At 40.1% G+C, this 16,671-nt stretch overlaps 1 protein-coding gene across 1 annotated transcript in view; it reads left to right on the plus strand.

Moving 5' to 3' along the window:
- Positions 1 to 16,671, plus strand: part of LOC106581593 (F-box only protein 40) — an 88,587-nt gene that overhangs the window by 53,119 nt on the left and 18,797 nt on the right. The gene's annotated exons all lie outside the window — the stretch shown is intronic.

Here is a 16,671-nt window from a genome sequence, read left to right on the forward strand (position 1 = left end):
AGGAAAACCACTGGTAGGCTTGGACATACAAGACGAACTGGCACAGAGAGACAGGAAACACAGGGATAAATACACTGGCCCAGAGAGACAGGAAACACAGGGATAAATACACTGGCACAGAGAGACAGGAAACACAGGGATAAATACACTGGGGCAGAGAGACAGGAAACACAGGGATAAATACACTGGGGCAGAGAGACAGGAAACACAGGGATAAATACACTGGGGAATACAAGCGACACCTGGAGGGGTGGAGACAATAACGAAGAAAGGTGAAACAGATCAGGGTGTGATAATTCGGCCTAGATGTGGTAGCCTGAACTGAGCCCTCCCCCACCACAAAAAAATATATAATATTAAAAATAGGTAGTCAAATTGCAGCTATCAACTGAACTATAAACAACATAAACATTGTCTGATTTAAAAAAAACTTTTATTTAAACACATTGCATTTGAAAAGTATTCAGACCCCTTGACTTTTTCAACATGTGTTACGTTACAGCCTTATTCCAAAATGGATTACATTTTTTTTTCTCATCAATCTACACACAATAACCCATAATGCAAAGCAAAAACTGGTTTTTAGAAATGTTTGCAAAAACTTGAATATCAGATTTACATAAGTATTTAGACCCTTTACTCAGTACTTTGTAAAAGCACCTTTGGCAGTGATAACAGCCTTGAGTCTTCTTGGGTATGATGCTACAAGCTTGGCACACCTGTATTTGGGGGAGTTCCTCCCATTCTTCTCTGTAGATCCTCTCATGCTCTGTCAGGTTGGATGGGGAGCGTCGCTGCACAGCTATTTTCAGGTCTCTTCAGAGATGTTCGATCGGGTTCAAGTCCGGGCTCTGGCTGAGCCACTCAAGGACATTCAGAGACTTGTCCGAAGCCACTCCTGTGTTGTCTTGGCTGTGTGCTTACGGTCGTTGTCCTGTTTGAAGATGAACCTTCACCCCAGTCTGAGCTCCTGAGCATTCTGGAGCAGGTTTACATCAAGGATCTCTCTGTACTTTGCTCTGTTCATCTTTCCCTTGATCCTGACTAGTCTCCCAGTCCCTGCTACTGAAAAACGTCCTCACATCATGATGCTGCCACCACAATGCTTCCCATGGTGTTTATACTTGTGTACTATTGCTTGTACAGATGAACATGGTACCTTCAGGCATTTGGAAATTGCTCCCAAAGATGAACCAGACTTGTGGAGGTCTACATTTTTTTTTTCTGAGGTCTTGGCTGATTTCTTTTGATTTTCCCATGATGTCAAGCAAAGAGGCACTGAGTTTTAAGGTAGGCCTTGAAATACATCCACAGGTACACCTCCAAATAGACTCAAATGATGTCAATTAGCTTATCAGAAGCTTCTAAAGCCATGACATTTTCTAGAATTTTCCAAGCTGTTTGAAGGCACAGTCAACTTAGTGTATTTAAACTTGTGAAATAATCTGATGGTAAACAATTGTTGGAAAAATTACTTGTGTCATGCACAAAGTAGATGTTCTAACCGACTTGCCAAAACTATAGTTTGTTAACGAAGAATTTGTGGAGTGGTTGAAAAATGAGTTTTAACTACTCCAACCTACGTGTATGTAAACGCCAGACTTCAACAGCATATAGACAGGTGTGTGCCTTTCCAAATCATGTCCAACCAATTTAATTTACCACAGGTGGCTTCAATCAAGTTGTAGAAACATCTCAAGTATTATCAATGGAAACAGGATGCAGGATTTCTAAAAACCTGTTTTCATTTTTGTCATTTTGGGGTTGATGTGTGTTGATTGATGAGGGGTAAAAAAATGTTTTAATCAATTTTAAAATTCGGCTGTAACATAACAGAATGTGGAAAAAGTCAAGGGGTCTGAATACTTTCTGAATGCACTGTATATTTACAAAAAATATATATGGGGGATTGGAAATCATGCAGACAATTAAATTGAGGGAAGCCACAATTTATCTGCAGCATTAAATCTGATCTACCCACTCCCCCAAAAGAATATACCATAAACATCATGCTCTGATGCACAAATATTCCAAACTTCGTAGCTGGAAAAGTGTGGAAGGGTTCCAGAGTTCTGGGGTTCCAGAGGTGAGACTCAGAGTTAAAGATGTGAGAGCAGCCGGTCAACCAGCTCCAGCCCAAAGGCCAGCCAGCCAGAGCCAGACTACATCTGGTGTGGTTGAGGAGGAGGATGGCTGGGCTGCTCCTACTCAAGTTGATGGATGTCATGGAGCTCAGTTCCTCACACTGCCTTTCACACCTGCTGCCCGGTGCTTGGCTTATTGAGCTTATAAATCAATTTAATGAGAGGAGAACGGGTTCAGGACTTCAATAAACACCCCACCGTGTTTTACCCGCACCAGCTCCAAGCACCAGCCAAGCCCCCAAAATACAGGCCTCATAAATGAGGGTTTAGACAGGCAAATTAGATAACCTCTGCTTTGGTCCAACTCTATTGCTATGCGGTTGTTTTTATATAATGAGAGAGTCAGCAAAGAACATGTCATTTAATGAGAGTCATTTAAATATGTATTTGTTCATCTGTATTATGGGTAAAAATAAGCATGCTGAAAACATACCAGGCTAGCCAATATGTAACCTGCCCATGTTCTACTATGTTGATAACATGCTAGGCTAGCCAACCATTAACCTGCCCATATTCTACTATGTTGATAACATGCTAGGCTAGCCAATCATTAACCTGCCCATGTGCTACTATGTTGAGAACATGCTAGGCTAGCCAATCATTAACCTGCCCATGTGCTACTATGTTGATAACATGCTAGGCTAGCCAACCATTAACCTGCCCATATTCTACTATGTTGATAACATGCTAGGCTAGCCAATCATTAACCTGCCCATGTGCTACTATGTTGATAACATGCTAGGCTAGCCAACCATTAACCTGCCCATGTGCTACTATGTTGATAACATGCTAGGCTAGCCAATCATTAACCTGCCCATGTGCTACTATGTTGATAACATGCTAGGCTAGCCAACCATTAACCTGCCCATGTGCTACTATGTTGATAACATGCTAGGCTAGCCAATCATTAACCTGCCCATGTGCTACTATGTTGATAACATGCTAGGCTAGCCAACCATTAACCTGCCCATGTGCTACTATGTTGATAACATGCTAGGCTAGTCAATCATTACCCTGCCCATGTGCTACTATGTTGATAACATGCTAGGCTAGCCAATCATTAACCTGCCCATGTTCTACTATGTTGAGAACATGCTAGGCTAGCCAATCATTAACCTGCCCATGTGCTACTATGTTGATAACATGCTAGGCTAGCCAATCATTAACCTGCCCATGTTCTACTGCATGCTGACTGCTTGTCAGCTTGTGTGTGTGTGCGCGTGTGCGTGTGCGCGCGCGCGTGCGCGTGCGTGTGCGTGCGAGAGAGAGAGAGAAAGACAGACAGAGAGAGAGATAGAGAAAAGGAAGGAAGGAGGGATATAAAGAATGAAAGTGAGTGGTCTGGTCTTCCATTGGTAATCAATACTGCAGCAGTGACCTGAGTGTCTGCTCTCTGATTCAACCCATTTGGAAGACCAGACCCTGCTGTCTGATGGAGAGTCAACAGCATGATTTCCCACAGGACTCACAAAGCTGCATCCCAAATGGCACCCTATTTAGGGCACTACTTCTGGTCAAAAGTAGTGCACTATATAGGGAATAGGGTGCGATTTGAGACACAGGCACAGTGATCCGCAGGGTTTTACTGTACCGGGCTCTTCCTCCCTCTCTCTTTCCACATCTAAATGGACATTGATATCATAGTTAACAAATCAAATCAAATTATATTTGTCACATGTGCCAAATACAACAGGTGTAGACCTGACAGTGAAATGCTGAATACAACAGGTGTAGTAGACCTGACAGTGAAATGCTGAATACAACAGGTGTAGTAGACCTCACAGTGAAATGCTGAATACAACAGGTGTAGTAGACCTCACAGGGAAATGCTGAATATAACAGGTGTAGTAGACCTCACAGTGAAATGCTGAATATAACAGGTGTAGTAGACCTCACAGTGAAATGCTGAATACAACAGGTGTAGTAGACCTTACAGTGAAATGCTGAATACAACAGGTGTAGTAGACCTCACAGTGAAATGCTGAATACAACAGGTGTAGTAGACCTCACAGTGAAATGCTGAATACAACAGGTGTAGTAGACCTTACAGTGAAATGCTTAATAAAACAACAGGTGTAAGAATAGACCTCACAAAGTGAGATAGCTAAATACAACAGGTGTAGTAGACCTCACAGTGAAATGCTGAATACAACAGGTGTAGTAGAGCTCACAGTGAAATCGCTGATATAACAGGTGTACGTACGCGTCACAGTGAAATGCTGAATATAACAGGTGTAGTAGACCTCACAGTGACAATGCTGAAGGCTATATACAGGGTGTACGTACAGAGCTCAATGTGAAGGCTTACTATACAAGCGTAACGCAAGCAATACAGTTTTAAGAAAAGAACCCAAAAAAGTAAGAGATAAGAAAAACAAATAATTAAAGAGAAGCAATAAATAACAATAGCGGGGCTACCGGTACAGAGTCAATGTGTCAGTGTACGGGGGCGCTGGTGTCGAGGAAATTGAGGTAATATGTACATGTAAGTAGAGTTATTATAGTGACTATGCATAGATAACAGAGAGTAGCAGCAGCATAGAAGACGGGGGGGGGGCAATGCAAATAGTCTGGGTAGCCATTTGATTAGCTGTTTAGGAGTCTTATGGCTTGTGGGTAGAAGTTGTTTAGAACCCTCTTGGACTTAAACGAGGCGCTTGCCGTGCGGTAGCAGAGAGAAAAGTCTATGACTAGGGTGGGTGGGTGGAGACTTTGACAATTTTTTAGGGCCTTCATCTCACACCGCCTGGTGTAGAGGTCCTGGAGGGCAGGAAGCTTGGCCCCAGTGATGTACTGGGCCGTTCGCACTACCCTCTGAAGTGCCTTGCGGTTGGAGGCTTAGCAGTTGCCATACCAGGCAGTGATGCAACCCGTCAGGATGCTCTCGACGGTGCAGCTTAAAACCTTTTGAGGATCCGAGGACCCATGCCAAATTTTTTCAGTCTCCTGAGGGGGAATAGGTTTTGTTGTGTCCTTTTCACAACTGTCTTGGTGTGCTTGAACCATGTTAGTTTGTTGGTGATGTGGACGCCAAAGAACTTGAAGCTCTCAACCTGCTCCACTACAGCCCCGTCGATGAGAACGGGGGTCATGCTCGGTCCTCTTTTTCCTCTAGTCCACAATCATCTCCTTTGTCTTGATCATGTTGTGGGAGAGGTTGTTGTCCTGGCCCCACCCGGCCAGGTCTCTGACCTCCTCCCTATAGGCTGTCTTGTCGTTGTTGGTGATCAGGCCGACCACTGTTGTGTCATCGGCAAACGTAATGATGGTGTTGGAGTCGTGCCTGGCCATGCAGTCATGAGTGAACAGGGAGTACAAAAGGAGACTGAGCACACACCCATGAGGGTCCCCTGTGTTGAGGATCAGCGTGGCGGACGTGTTGTTACCTACCCTTACCACTTGGGGGCGGGCAATCAGGAAGTCCAGGATCCAGTTGCAGAGGGAGGTGTTTAGTCCCAGGGTCCTTAGCTTAGTGATGAGCTTTGAGGGCACTATGGTGTTGAATGCTGAGCTGTAGTCAATGAATAGCATTCTCACATAGGTGTTCCTTAACACCAGCCAGCCTCCTGCTGATATCATAGTTAACACCAACCAGTCTCCTGGCTGCAAAAGGATTGTCTGAGTGCACCTGAGTGACGCAGCGGTCTAAGGCACTGCATCTCAGTGCTAGAGGCGTCACTACAGACACCCTGGTTCGATTACAGGCTGTATCACAACCAGCCGTGATTGGAAGTCCCCATAGGGCGGCGCACAATTGGCCCAGCGTTGTCAGGGTTTAGCCGGTGTAGGCTGTCATTGTAAATAAGAATTTGTTCTTAACTGACTTGCCTAGTTAAATAAAAGTTAAATAAAAAATGTGATTGTAGCGTTTTACATTATGCTAGACACATCAGCTTTTTGTTCTATTAAGCTCTACGTTTTCATAATCATCTACTTATTCAGCCGATCATCTAGCAAATCATTTCTTCCAACGTTAGTTTTTCAGCTGAAGTTTTCTAATTTCTCGTGGACAGCCTTTGTACCGAGCATCTGACGAAATTACTAAAGATTTTAGTTCTGGGTTAACGGAGATTAAGGGGTAACTAGCTAGAACAACTACAGTTTAGGTCCTTGAGAACAATGATGGCTACGGTATTCAGATATCTCCTACAGTAACAACTGTTACAGTGGTTAGCTAGCTACGGTATTCAGATATCTCCTACAGTAACAACTGTTACAATGGTTAGCTAGCTACAGTATTCAGGTATCTCCTGTACCGTAACATCATCCATCGTTAGCTAGCTAGGACAATGTTTTTAATGCAGGTAAAGTCTCACCGTACGACCGCTGTGATAGAAACAGAACATTTCGGTACAGTTGTGTAAATGCCAATAGATTATTTGTTCATTCGACATGGCGGGCTCTTTTTGTGTTGGTAAAATTAATTATGCAAGGAATGGCAGTGGAAACGCCTTTATGACCAAATATTGACTTAATAACCATCATATCAGCGTAAACTTGGAGTTTATGTAGTGTGGACCTCCCAATACGACTCGATGCAGTTTATTAGGCTACAGATTAAATCAATTATGATGAACTTCACAGGGTGGTGAAAGGGCAAGGTGATCTTGATGCTCCTTTCCAATATATATTGAGGCTCTTATTCTGGTGACATGATGGTCGCTGATTGATTGCTGTTTGACAAATACAAATAATATTGTTATCCATTATTATTATTGGCTCTTATCCATAATAATCTCAGCACTGTTGGCTAGAGCGCACATTTTTTAAAACATTTTAGTCATTTTAGCAGACTCTCTTATCCAGAGCGACTTACAGTAGTGAATGCATCCATTTAATTTCATGCATTCTTTTTTGTACTGGCCCCCCGTGGGAATCAAACCCACAACCCTGGCGTTGCACACACCATGCTGGCATTGCAAACACCATGCTCTACCAACTGAGCCACATGTACTAAGACATTGTCCTAGATAGCTAACGACGGATGGGTAGGCACATTTGCTATTTAACTCAACAGTTTTTGTGACAAAACTATCGGTTGAAAATGCAACGGAAACACATTGAACTTTCGATTTTCATTCGATACATGAAAACTGAAGTGGTCTTTTGACCAATCAGATAAGCTCTGACAAATGTCTGATGTGAGAAGATATGATTGCTCAAAAGATCACTTAGTGGAAAAAAGATCAGAATTGGGCTGCTTGTCTAAATGCTTAAAATGTCTAAAAAGTCAATCCCAGACAAAAGAAGAAAGCATTACAGCAGAGGAGCATAAATGAGTGTCGTACGTCATATGAACGATTACTTGAACATTTGTGACGCTCTTATGAACAAAAAAACATTGATAGATATGCTTATTTGGGAGGGTTGAATTTTGTACATGACAATACAAATAATAAAATATTTCAAAAACAAGTGTCTCAGGCCAAATGAGAGGAAACTTGAAAAATGCTCAGCATGCAAATATGCACCTCGATGTTTATTAGAGTTAACCAGACAGGACAGACGAGAGGAGCGAGTGTATTGGCTAATGATTTCAACTAGTGTATTATAAACCAGACAGGACAGACAGGAGGATATTGTATTGGCTAGTGATTTCAAAGATAGGGACAATTTTCACTGAAGACAAATATTGTATTTTCTGCCGTGGTGCTACCAATTACTGTTTGATTGTGGAAATGAGTTTAGAACCCTCATAACCGAGCAAAACACAATATGACATGCAATTTCACGCGATTCAGCATCTAAACTTTCATTGTTTGTCCTGATGTGACACGTAACACAATGCTGACACATAATCTTCCTGTGGCTTGACAGGCATGCCTTTCAGCTACATGATATTAGCCACTGTAAAAACAAGTTCAGTCAAATGCCTCATTCACAATATTCCAGATTCTGTCCTGCTTCAGTGTATTTCTGTATTAATGTGGCAGAATTAGACAAAGTTTCTGCCTCAGAGAAAACCTATAAACCCCCCCATACTAATTAAGTTGTAATAGCTGTAAGACATCAGTACAAGGTGGTTTTAATTACCTGTTTAAATGAAAATGCAGAAGGAATGTAGATTAGGTGCAGAACGGTTGCCAGGTAAACACACACAAGTCCACAAACATCTGCATGTTGCCAGATAAATGAAAACGTCCACAAACATCTGCATGTTGCCAGATAAATGAAAACGTCCACAAACATCTGCATGTTGCCAGATAAATGAAGACGTCCATAAACATCTGCATGTTGCCAGATAAATGAAGACGTCCATGTTGCCAGATAAATGAAGACGTCCATAAACATCTGTATGCAGGCAACAGCAGATTTTCTCCCTCATCAGCTCCATTTTAACAAGCCGTTACAGGATTTCTCTGTAGAGGTGAGAGGGACATGGAGCCTAGAGGGAAGGTGTGTGCTGCAGATTATATGCTTCCTACTGTGACTGACTAGACCTACCAGAGGCATATAGACAGTCATCTCTATGGCTCTCTGGACTGTAATACAAACCATCCAACCAAAACCTTTGATCATAGTAATTCTCTATTCACTATACCTGCTCACCCAAATCCTTTGTAACATAAAACCGTGGTCATATCTTGTACTAATTCAACCATGGGTTTGCTGTTATTAACGTTTTAGTTTACCAGGTGCAGGTTTGGCTCTGTCAGGTGCAGGGTTGGCTCTGTCAGGTGCAGGGTTGGCTCTGTCAGGTGCAGCTGGAGGGTTTACCAGGTGCAGGGTTGGCTCTGTCAGGTGCAGGGTTGGCTCTGCCAGGTCCAGCTGGAGGGTTTACCAGGGCTGCTACAATAATCACAAACTGAAGAGCAATTTTTTGGGGGTGTGTACTTTTACCTCTTTTTATCCCCAATTGGTAGTTACAGTCTTGTCCCGTATGGACTCAGGAGAGGTGAAGATGGAGAGCCATGCGTCCTCCAAAACACAACCCCGCTGCTTCTTGACACACTGCTCACTTAACCTGGAAGCCAGTGTAACAGTTTAGCTTCCGTCCTTCTCCTCGCCCCAACCTGGGCTTGAACCAGGGACCCTCTGCACACATCAACAACTGACACCCCCACGAAGCATCGTTACCCATCGCGCCACAAAAGCCGCAGCCCTCGCAGAGCAAGGGGAACAACTACTTCAGGTCTCAGAGCGAGTGACGTCACCCGATTGAAACGCTATTAGCGCACACCACCGCTAACTAACTAGCCATTTGACATCGGTTACACTAGCCGCACTAATGTGTGGTAGGAAACACTGTACAACTACAGCTACTGAAGACAGCGTGCGTCCGGCTACCACAAGGAGTCGCTAGAGTGAGATGGGACAAGGGAATGCCAGCCAAACCCCCTCCCCTATCTCTGACAGCGCTGGGCCAATTGTGCGCCGTCTCATAGGTCTCCCGGTCACGGACGGCTGCGGCACAGCCCGGGATCGAACCCGGGTCTGTAGTGACGCCTCTAGACCGCTGTGCCACTCAGGAGGCCTAGAGCATCCTTATAAACTCATACAACCCTGGTATACTGGAGTGGTGAACACTTTTCCAGCAGCCACTGGACAGGTCGAGGACATAGGAAATAATGGGACAGTTTCAACATGGAAATGGAACAGGTTCAATTTGAACAATCAGCTATAGATTATGGTTTCCTGTAACTGTCTAGGCAGGGCTGTTTAGATGAAAGTTTAGATGCATTATTATTATATTAACGGCTACCCTACTGATGGTATATTATTATTATATTAGTGACTACCCTACTGATGGTGTATTATTATATTAGTGACTACCCTACTGATGGTATATTATTATATTAGTGACTACCCTACTGATGGTATATTATTATATTAGTGACTACCCTACTGATGGTATATTATTATATATTAGTGACTACCCTACTGATGGTATATTATTATATTAGTGACTACCCTACTGATGGTATATTATTATTATATTAGTGACTACCCTACTGATGGTATATTATTATTATATTAGTGACTACCCTACTGATGGTATATTATTATATTAGTGACTACCCTACTGATGGTATATTATTATTATATTAGTGACTACCCTACTGATGGTATATTATTATATTAGTGACTACCCTACTGATGGTATATTATTATTATATTAGTGACTACCCTACTGATGGTATATTATTATTATTAGTGACTACCCTACTGATGGTATATTATTATATTAGTGACTACCCTACTGATGGTATATTATTATATTAGTGACTACCCTACTGATGGTATATTATTATATTAGTGACAACCCTACTGATGGTATATTATTATTATATTAGTGACTACCCTACTGATGGTATATTATTATTATATTAGTGACTACCCTACTGATGGTATATTATTATTATATTAGTGACTACCCTACTGATGGTATATTATTCTTATTATATTAGTGACTACCCTACTGATGGTATATTATTATTATATTAGTGACTACCCTACTGATGGTATATTATTATTATATTAGTGACTACCCTACTGATGGTATATTATTATATTAGTGACTACTCTACTGATGGTATATTATTATTATATTAGTGACTACCCTACTGAGGGTATATTATTATTATATTAGTGACTACCCTACTGATGGTTTATTATTATATTAGTGACTACCCTGCTGATGGTATATTATTATTATATTAGTGACTACCCTACTGATGGTTTATTATTATATTATTGACTACCCTACTGAGGGTATATTATTATTATATTAGTGACTACCCTACTGATGGTATATTATTATTATATTAGTGACTACCCTACTGATGGTATATTATTATTATATTAGTGACTACCCTACTGATGGTATATTATTATTATATTAGTGACAACCCTACTGAGGGTATATTATTATATTAGTGACAACCCTACTGATGGTATATTATTATTATATTAGTGACAACCCTACTGAGGGTATATTATTATATTAGTGACAACCCTACTGATGGTATATTATTATTATATTAGTGACAACCCTACTGATGGTATATTATTACATTAGTGACTACCCTACTGATGGTATATTATTATATTAGTGACAACCCTACTGAGGGTATATTATTATATTAGTGACTACCCTACAGAGGGTATATTATTATATTAGTGACTACCCTACTGAGGGTATATTATTATTATATTAGTGACTACCCTACTGATGGTTTATTATTATATTAGTGACTACCCTACTGATGGTATATTATTATTATATTAGTGACTACCCTACTGATGGTATATTATTATATTAGTGACTACCCTACTGATGGTATATTATTATATTAGTGACTACCCTACTGATGGTATATTATTATATTAGTGACTACCCTACTGATGGTATATTATTATATTAGTGACTACCCTACTGATGGTTTATTATTATTATATTAGTGACTACCCTACTGATGGTATATTATTATATTAGTGACTACCCTGCTGATGGTATATTATTATTATTAGTGACTACCCTACTGATGGTATATTATTATTATTAGTGACTACCCTACTGATGGTATATTATTATATTAGTGACTACCCTACTGATGGTATATTATTATATTAGTGACTACCCTACTGATGGTATATTATTATTATATTAGTGACTACCCTACTGATGGTATATTATTATATTAGTGACTACCCTACTGATGGTATATTATTATATTAGTGACTACCCTACTGATGGTATATTATTATATTAGTGACTACCCTACTGATGGTATATTATTATATTAGTGACTACCCTACTGATGGTATATTATTATATTAGTGACTACACTACTGATGGTATATTATTATTATATTAGTGACTACCCTACTGATGGTATATTATTATTATATTAGTGACTAACCTACTGATGGTTTATTATTATTATATTAGTGACTACCCTACTGATGGTATATTATTATTCTATTAGTGACTACCCTACTGATGGTTTATTATTATATTAGTGACTACCCTGCTGATGGTATATTATTATTATATTAGTGACTACCCTACTGATGGTTTATTATTATTATATTAGTGACTACCCTACTGATGGTATATTATTATATTAGTGACTACCCTACTGATGGTGTATTATTATATTAGTGACTACCCTACTGATGGTATATTATTATATTAGTGACTACCCTACTGATGGTATATTATTATATTAGTGACTAACCTACTGATGGTTTATTATTATTATATTAGTGACTACCCTACTGATGGTATATTATTATTCTATTAGTGACTACCCTACTGATGGTATATTATTATATTAGTGACTACCCTACTGATGGTATATTATTATATTAGTGACTACCCTACTGATGGTATATTATTATTATATTAGTGACTACCCTACTGATGGTATATTATTATATTAGTGACTACCCTACTGATGGTATATTATTATATTAGTGACTACCCTACTGATGGTATATTATTATATTAGTGACAACCCTACTGATGGTATATTATTATATTAGTGACTACCCTACTGATGGTTTATTATTATTATATTAGTGACTACCCTACTGATGGTATATTATTATATTAGTGACTACCCTACTGATGGTATATTATTATATTAGTGACTACCCTACTGATGGTGTATTATTATATTAGTGACTACCCTGCTGATGGTATATTATTATATTAGTGACAACCCTACTGATGGTATATTATTATATTAGTGACTACCCTACTGATGGTTTATTATTATTATATTAGTGACTACCCTACTGATGGTATATTATTATATTAGTGACTACCCTACTGATGGTATATTATTATATTAGTGACTACCCTACTGATGGTGTATTATTATATTAGTGACTACCCTACTGATGGTATATTATTATATTAGTGACTACCCTAATGATGGTATATTATTATTATATTAGTGACTACCCTACTGATGGTATATTATTATTATATTAGTGACTACCCTACTGATGGTATATTATTATATTAGTGACTACCCTACTGATGGTATATTAGTGACTACCCTACTGATGGTATATTATTATATTAGTGACTACCCTACCGATGGTATATTATTATATTAGTGACTACCCTACTGATTGAATAGTATTATTATTATATTAGTGACTACCCTACTGATGGTATATTATTATATTAGTGACTACCCTACCGATGGTATATTATTATATTAGTGACTACCCTACCGATGGTATATTATTATATTAATGACTACCCTACTGATGGTATATTATTATATTAGTGACTACCCTACTGATGGTATATTATTATATTAGTGACTACCCTACCGATGGTATATTATTATATTAGTGACTACCCTACTGATGGTATATTATTATATTAGTGACTACCCTACTGAAGGTATATTTATATTATATTACTGACTACCCTGCTGAAGGTATATATTTTTTTTTAAATTGATCAAACTACTCCAGTGTTAGCCTCCCTACACTGGCTTCCTGTTAAGGCAAGGGCTGATTTCAAGGTTCTACTGCTAACCTACAAAGCATTACATGGGCATGCTCCTACCTATCTTTCCGATTTGGTCCTGCCGTACATACCTACACGTACGCTACGGTCACAAGACACAGGCCTCCTAATTGTCCCTAGAATTTCTAAGCAAACGGCTGGAGGCAGGGCTTTCTCCTATAGAGCTCCATTTTTATGGAATAGTCTGTCTACCCATGTGAGAGACGCAGACTCAGTCTCAACCTTTAAATCTTTACTGAAGACTTTTCTCTTCAGTAGGTTTTATGTTTAAGTGTAGTCTGGCCCAGGAGTGTGAAGGTGAACGGAAAGGCTGGAGCAACGAACCGCCCTTGCTGTCTCTGCCTTGCCGGTTCCCCTCTTTCCACTGGGATTCTCTGCCTCTAACCCTATTACAGGGGCTGAGTCACTGGCTTACTGGTGTTCTTCCATGCCGTCCATGGGAGGGGTGCGTCACTTGAGTGGGTTGAGTCTCCGACGTGGTCTTCCTGTCTGGGTTGGCGCCCCCCCCTTGGGTTGTGCCGTGGCGGAAATCTTTGTGGGCTATACTTGGCCGTGTCTCAGGATGGTAAGTTGGTGGTTGGAGATATCCCTCTAGTGGTGTGGGGGCTGTGCTTTGGCAAAGTTGTTGAGGTTATAACCTGCCTGTTTGGCCCTGTATGGGGTTTCATCGTATGGGGCCACAGTGTCTCCTGACCCCTCCTGTCTCAGCCTCCAGTATTTATGCTGCAGTAGTTTATGTGTCGAGGGGCTAGGGTCAGTCTGTTACATCTGGAGCATTTCTCTTGTCTTATCCGGTGTCCTGTGTGAATTTAAATATGCTTTCTTTCTTTCTCTCTCTCTCTCGGAGGACCTGAGCCCTAGGACCATGCCTCAGGACAACCTGGCATGATGACTCCTTGCTGTCCCCAGTCCACCTGGCCGTGCTGCTGCTCCAGTTTCAACTGTTCTGCCTGCGGCTATGGAACCCTGACCTGTTCACCGGGGACGTGCTACCTGTCCCAGACCTGCTGTCCCAGACCTGCTGGAACCCTGACCTGTTCACCGGACGTGCTACCTGTCCCAGACCTGCTGTTTTCAACTCTCTAGAGACAGCAGGAGCGGTAGAGATACTCTCAAAGATCGGCTATGAAAAGCCAACTGACACTTACTCTTGAGTTGCTGACTTGTTCCACCCTTGACAACTACTATGATTATTATTATTTGACCATGCTGGTCATTTATGAACATTTGAACATCTTGGCCATGTGCTGTTATAATCTCCACCCAGCACAGCCAGAAGAGGACTGGCCACCCCTCATAGCCTGGTTCCTCTCTAGGTTTCTTCCTAGGTTTTGGCCTTTCTAGGGAGTTTTTCCTAGCCACTGTGCTTCTACATCTGCATTGCTTGCTGTTTGGGGTTTTAGGCTGGGTTTCTGTACAGCACTTTGAGATATCAGCTGATGTAAGAAGGGCTATATAAATACATTTGATTTGATTATTATATTATTGAATACCCTACTGATGGTTTATTATTATTACCTTTCATTTAATTAAAACCTTTTCTTAAAAATTCTGTGACAGTATATAAGGCAAGGAAGCAATACCGTCCTCATTTAGATTGGGGCTCATGTTGTCTCCAATTATTGAGATTCTCAAATATACACTGCTCAAAAAAATAAAGGGAACACTTAAACAACACAATGTAACTCCAAGTCAATCACACTTCTGTGAAATCAAACTGTCCACTTAGGAAGCAACACAGGCGTTGTAGGGAGGTCATACGGGCATGTTTTGACTTGTTTTAAGGACATTACATCAAAGTTGGATCAGCCTGTAGTGTGGTTTTCCACTTTAATTTTGAGTGTGACTCCAAATCCAGACCTCCATGGGTTGATAAATTGGATTTCCATTGATTATTTTTGTGTGATTTTGTCAGCACATTCAACTATGTAAAGAAAAACGTATTTAATAAGATTATTTCTTTCATTCAGATCTAGGATGTGTTTAAGTGTTCCCTTTATTTTTTTGAGCAGTATATTTAATATCTTTCACACGACTTAATTACTGCTGTACCGTTTACACCTTGATTCTGTGAATGATTTCTGACAACGTCTCCGTGTTAGATTAGAAATCTGATTTGGTGATGACCGCTTTATTCTGCAGCTGGCGTTCTCTTTCAGTGTTTAAAAGTCCACACAAAGACATGATGTTGAGATGCTTTGCTTTGAATCTGAGAACTTCTAGTGGATTTTATATCTTGTTAAAACGAACTCAAACACCACTAGTGACATCTGCTGGTATACTGCTGTAGGAGACGAGTCCGTTCAGCAGGTACAGTATAAATACACGTGACCTCAAAACAAAAAATACATTTTCCACAAAGAAACAAGTACACAATACAAGGACAATTCTAAGTTGATACAGAGAATGAATGTTATCTGATTTATTGCATACAGCTATTATTGTATTTGATAATTACTTAATCTGAAGTCATCACGGCTTATTAAAACAGGCCATACAACAGACTATTGATTATTGATTGATTATTGGTCAATTAACACTCCACGGAGACTAGTCCAGTTGTATCGGAGCCAGTAACTTGACCTTGTCTGTCAAAGGCTTAGTACCAGTGCTCTGTCACACTGGCCTGTCAACCCCTCTGTCTGGCTATTTATAACGCATAGACACACTGCAGAAGCTGATCAGAAAGGTAGGACAGTAGTCAGAAGTGCTTACAAACATAACCCAGACTGACAGACAGAGGAACACAAAGAGGCACAGCAGGTGAGCGAGGACATTATGCTTATTTTTTTCTGTTGAATTTTGATATGAAATATTACCACGCAATATTTTGATACTTTGCTGCACTACTATCCTAAGAAGATGTGTTGCTTGTTTCTATGAGCAAGAGGGAGATGAATACTGTTTTAAAGTGGTCAAATACAAGAGATATGGAGAAGATAATAGGAATTATTCAGGAGATGTGAAGATCATGCCCATGATCTTAATTAAGAGTTTGCAACTTCCTGTTTGCTGTGGAGGATATACAATGTA

This window comes from Salmo salar, chromosome ssa20 (genome assembly GCF_905237065.1).
Source record: "Salmo salar chromosome ssa20, Ssal_v3.1, whole genome shotgun sequence".
Lineage (NCBI taxonomy): Eukaryota > Metazoa > Chordata > Actinopteri > Salmoniformes > Salmonidae > Salmo > Salmo salar.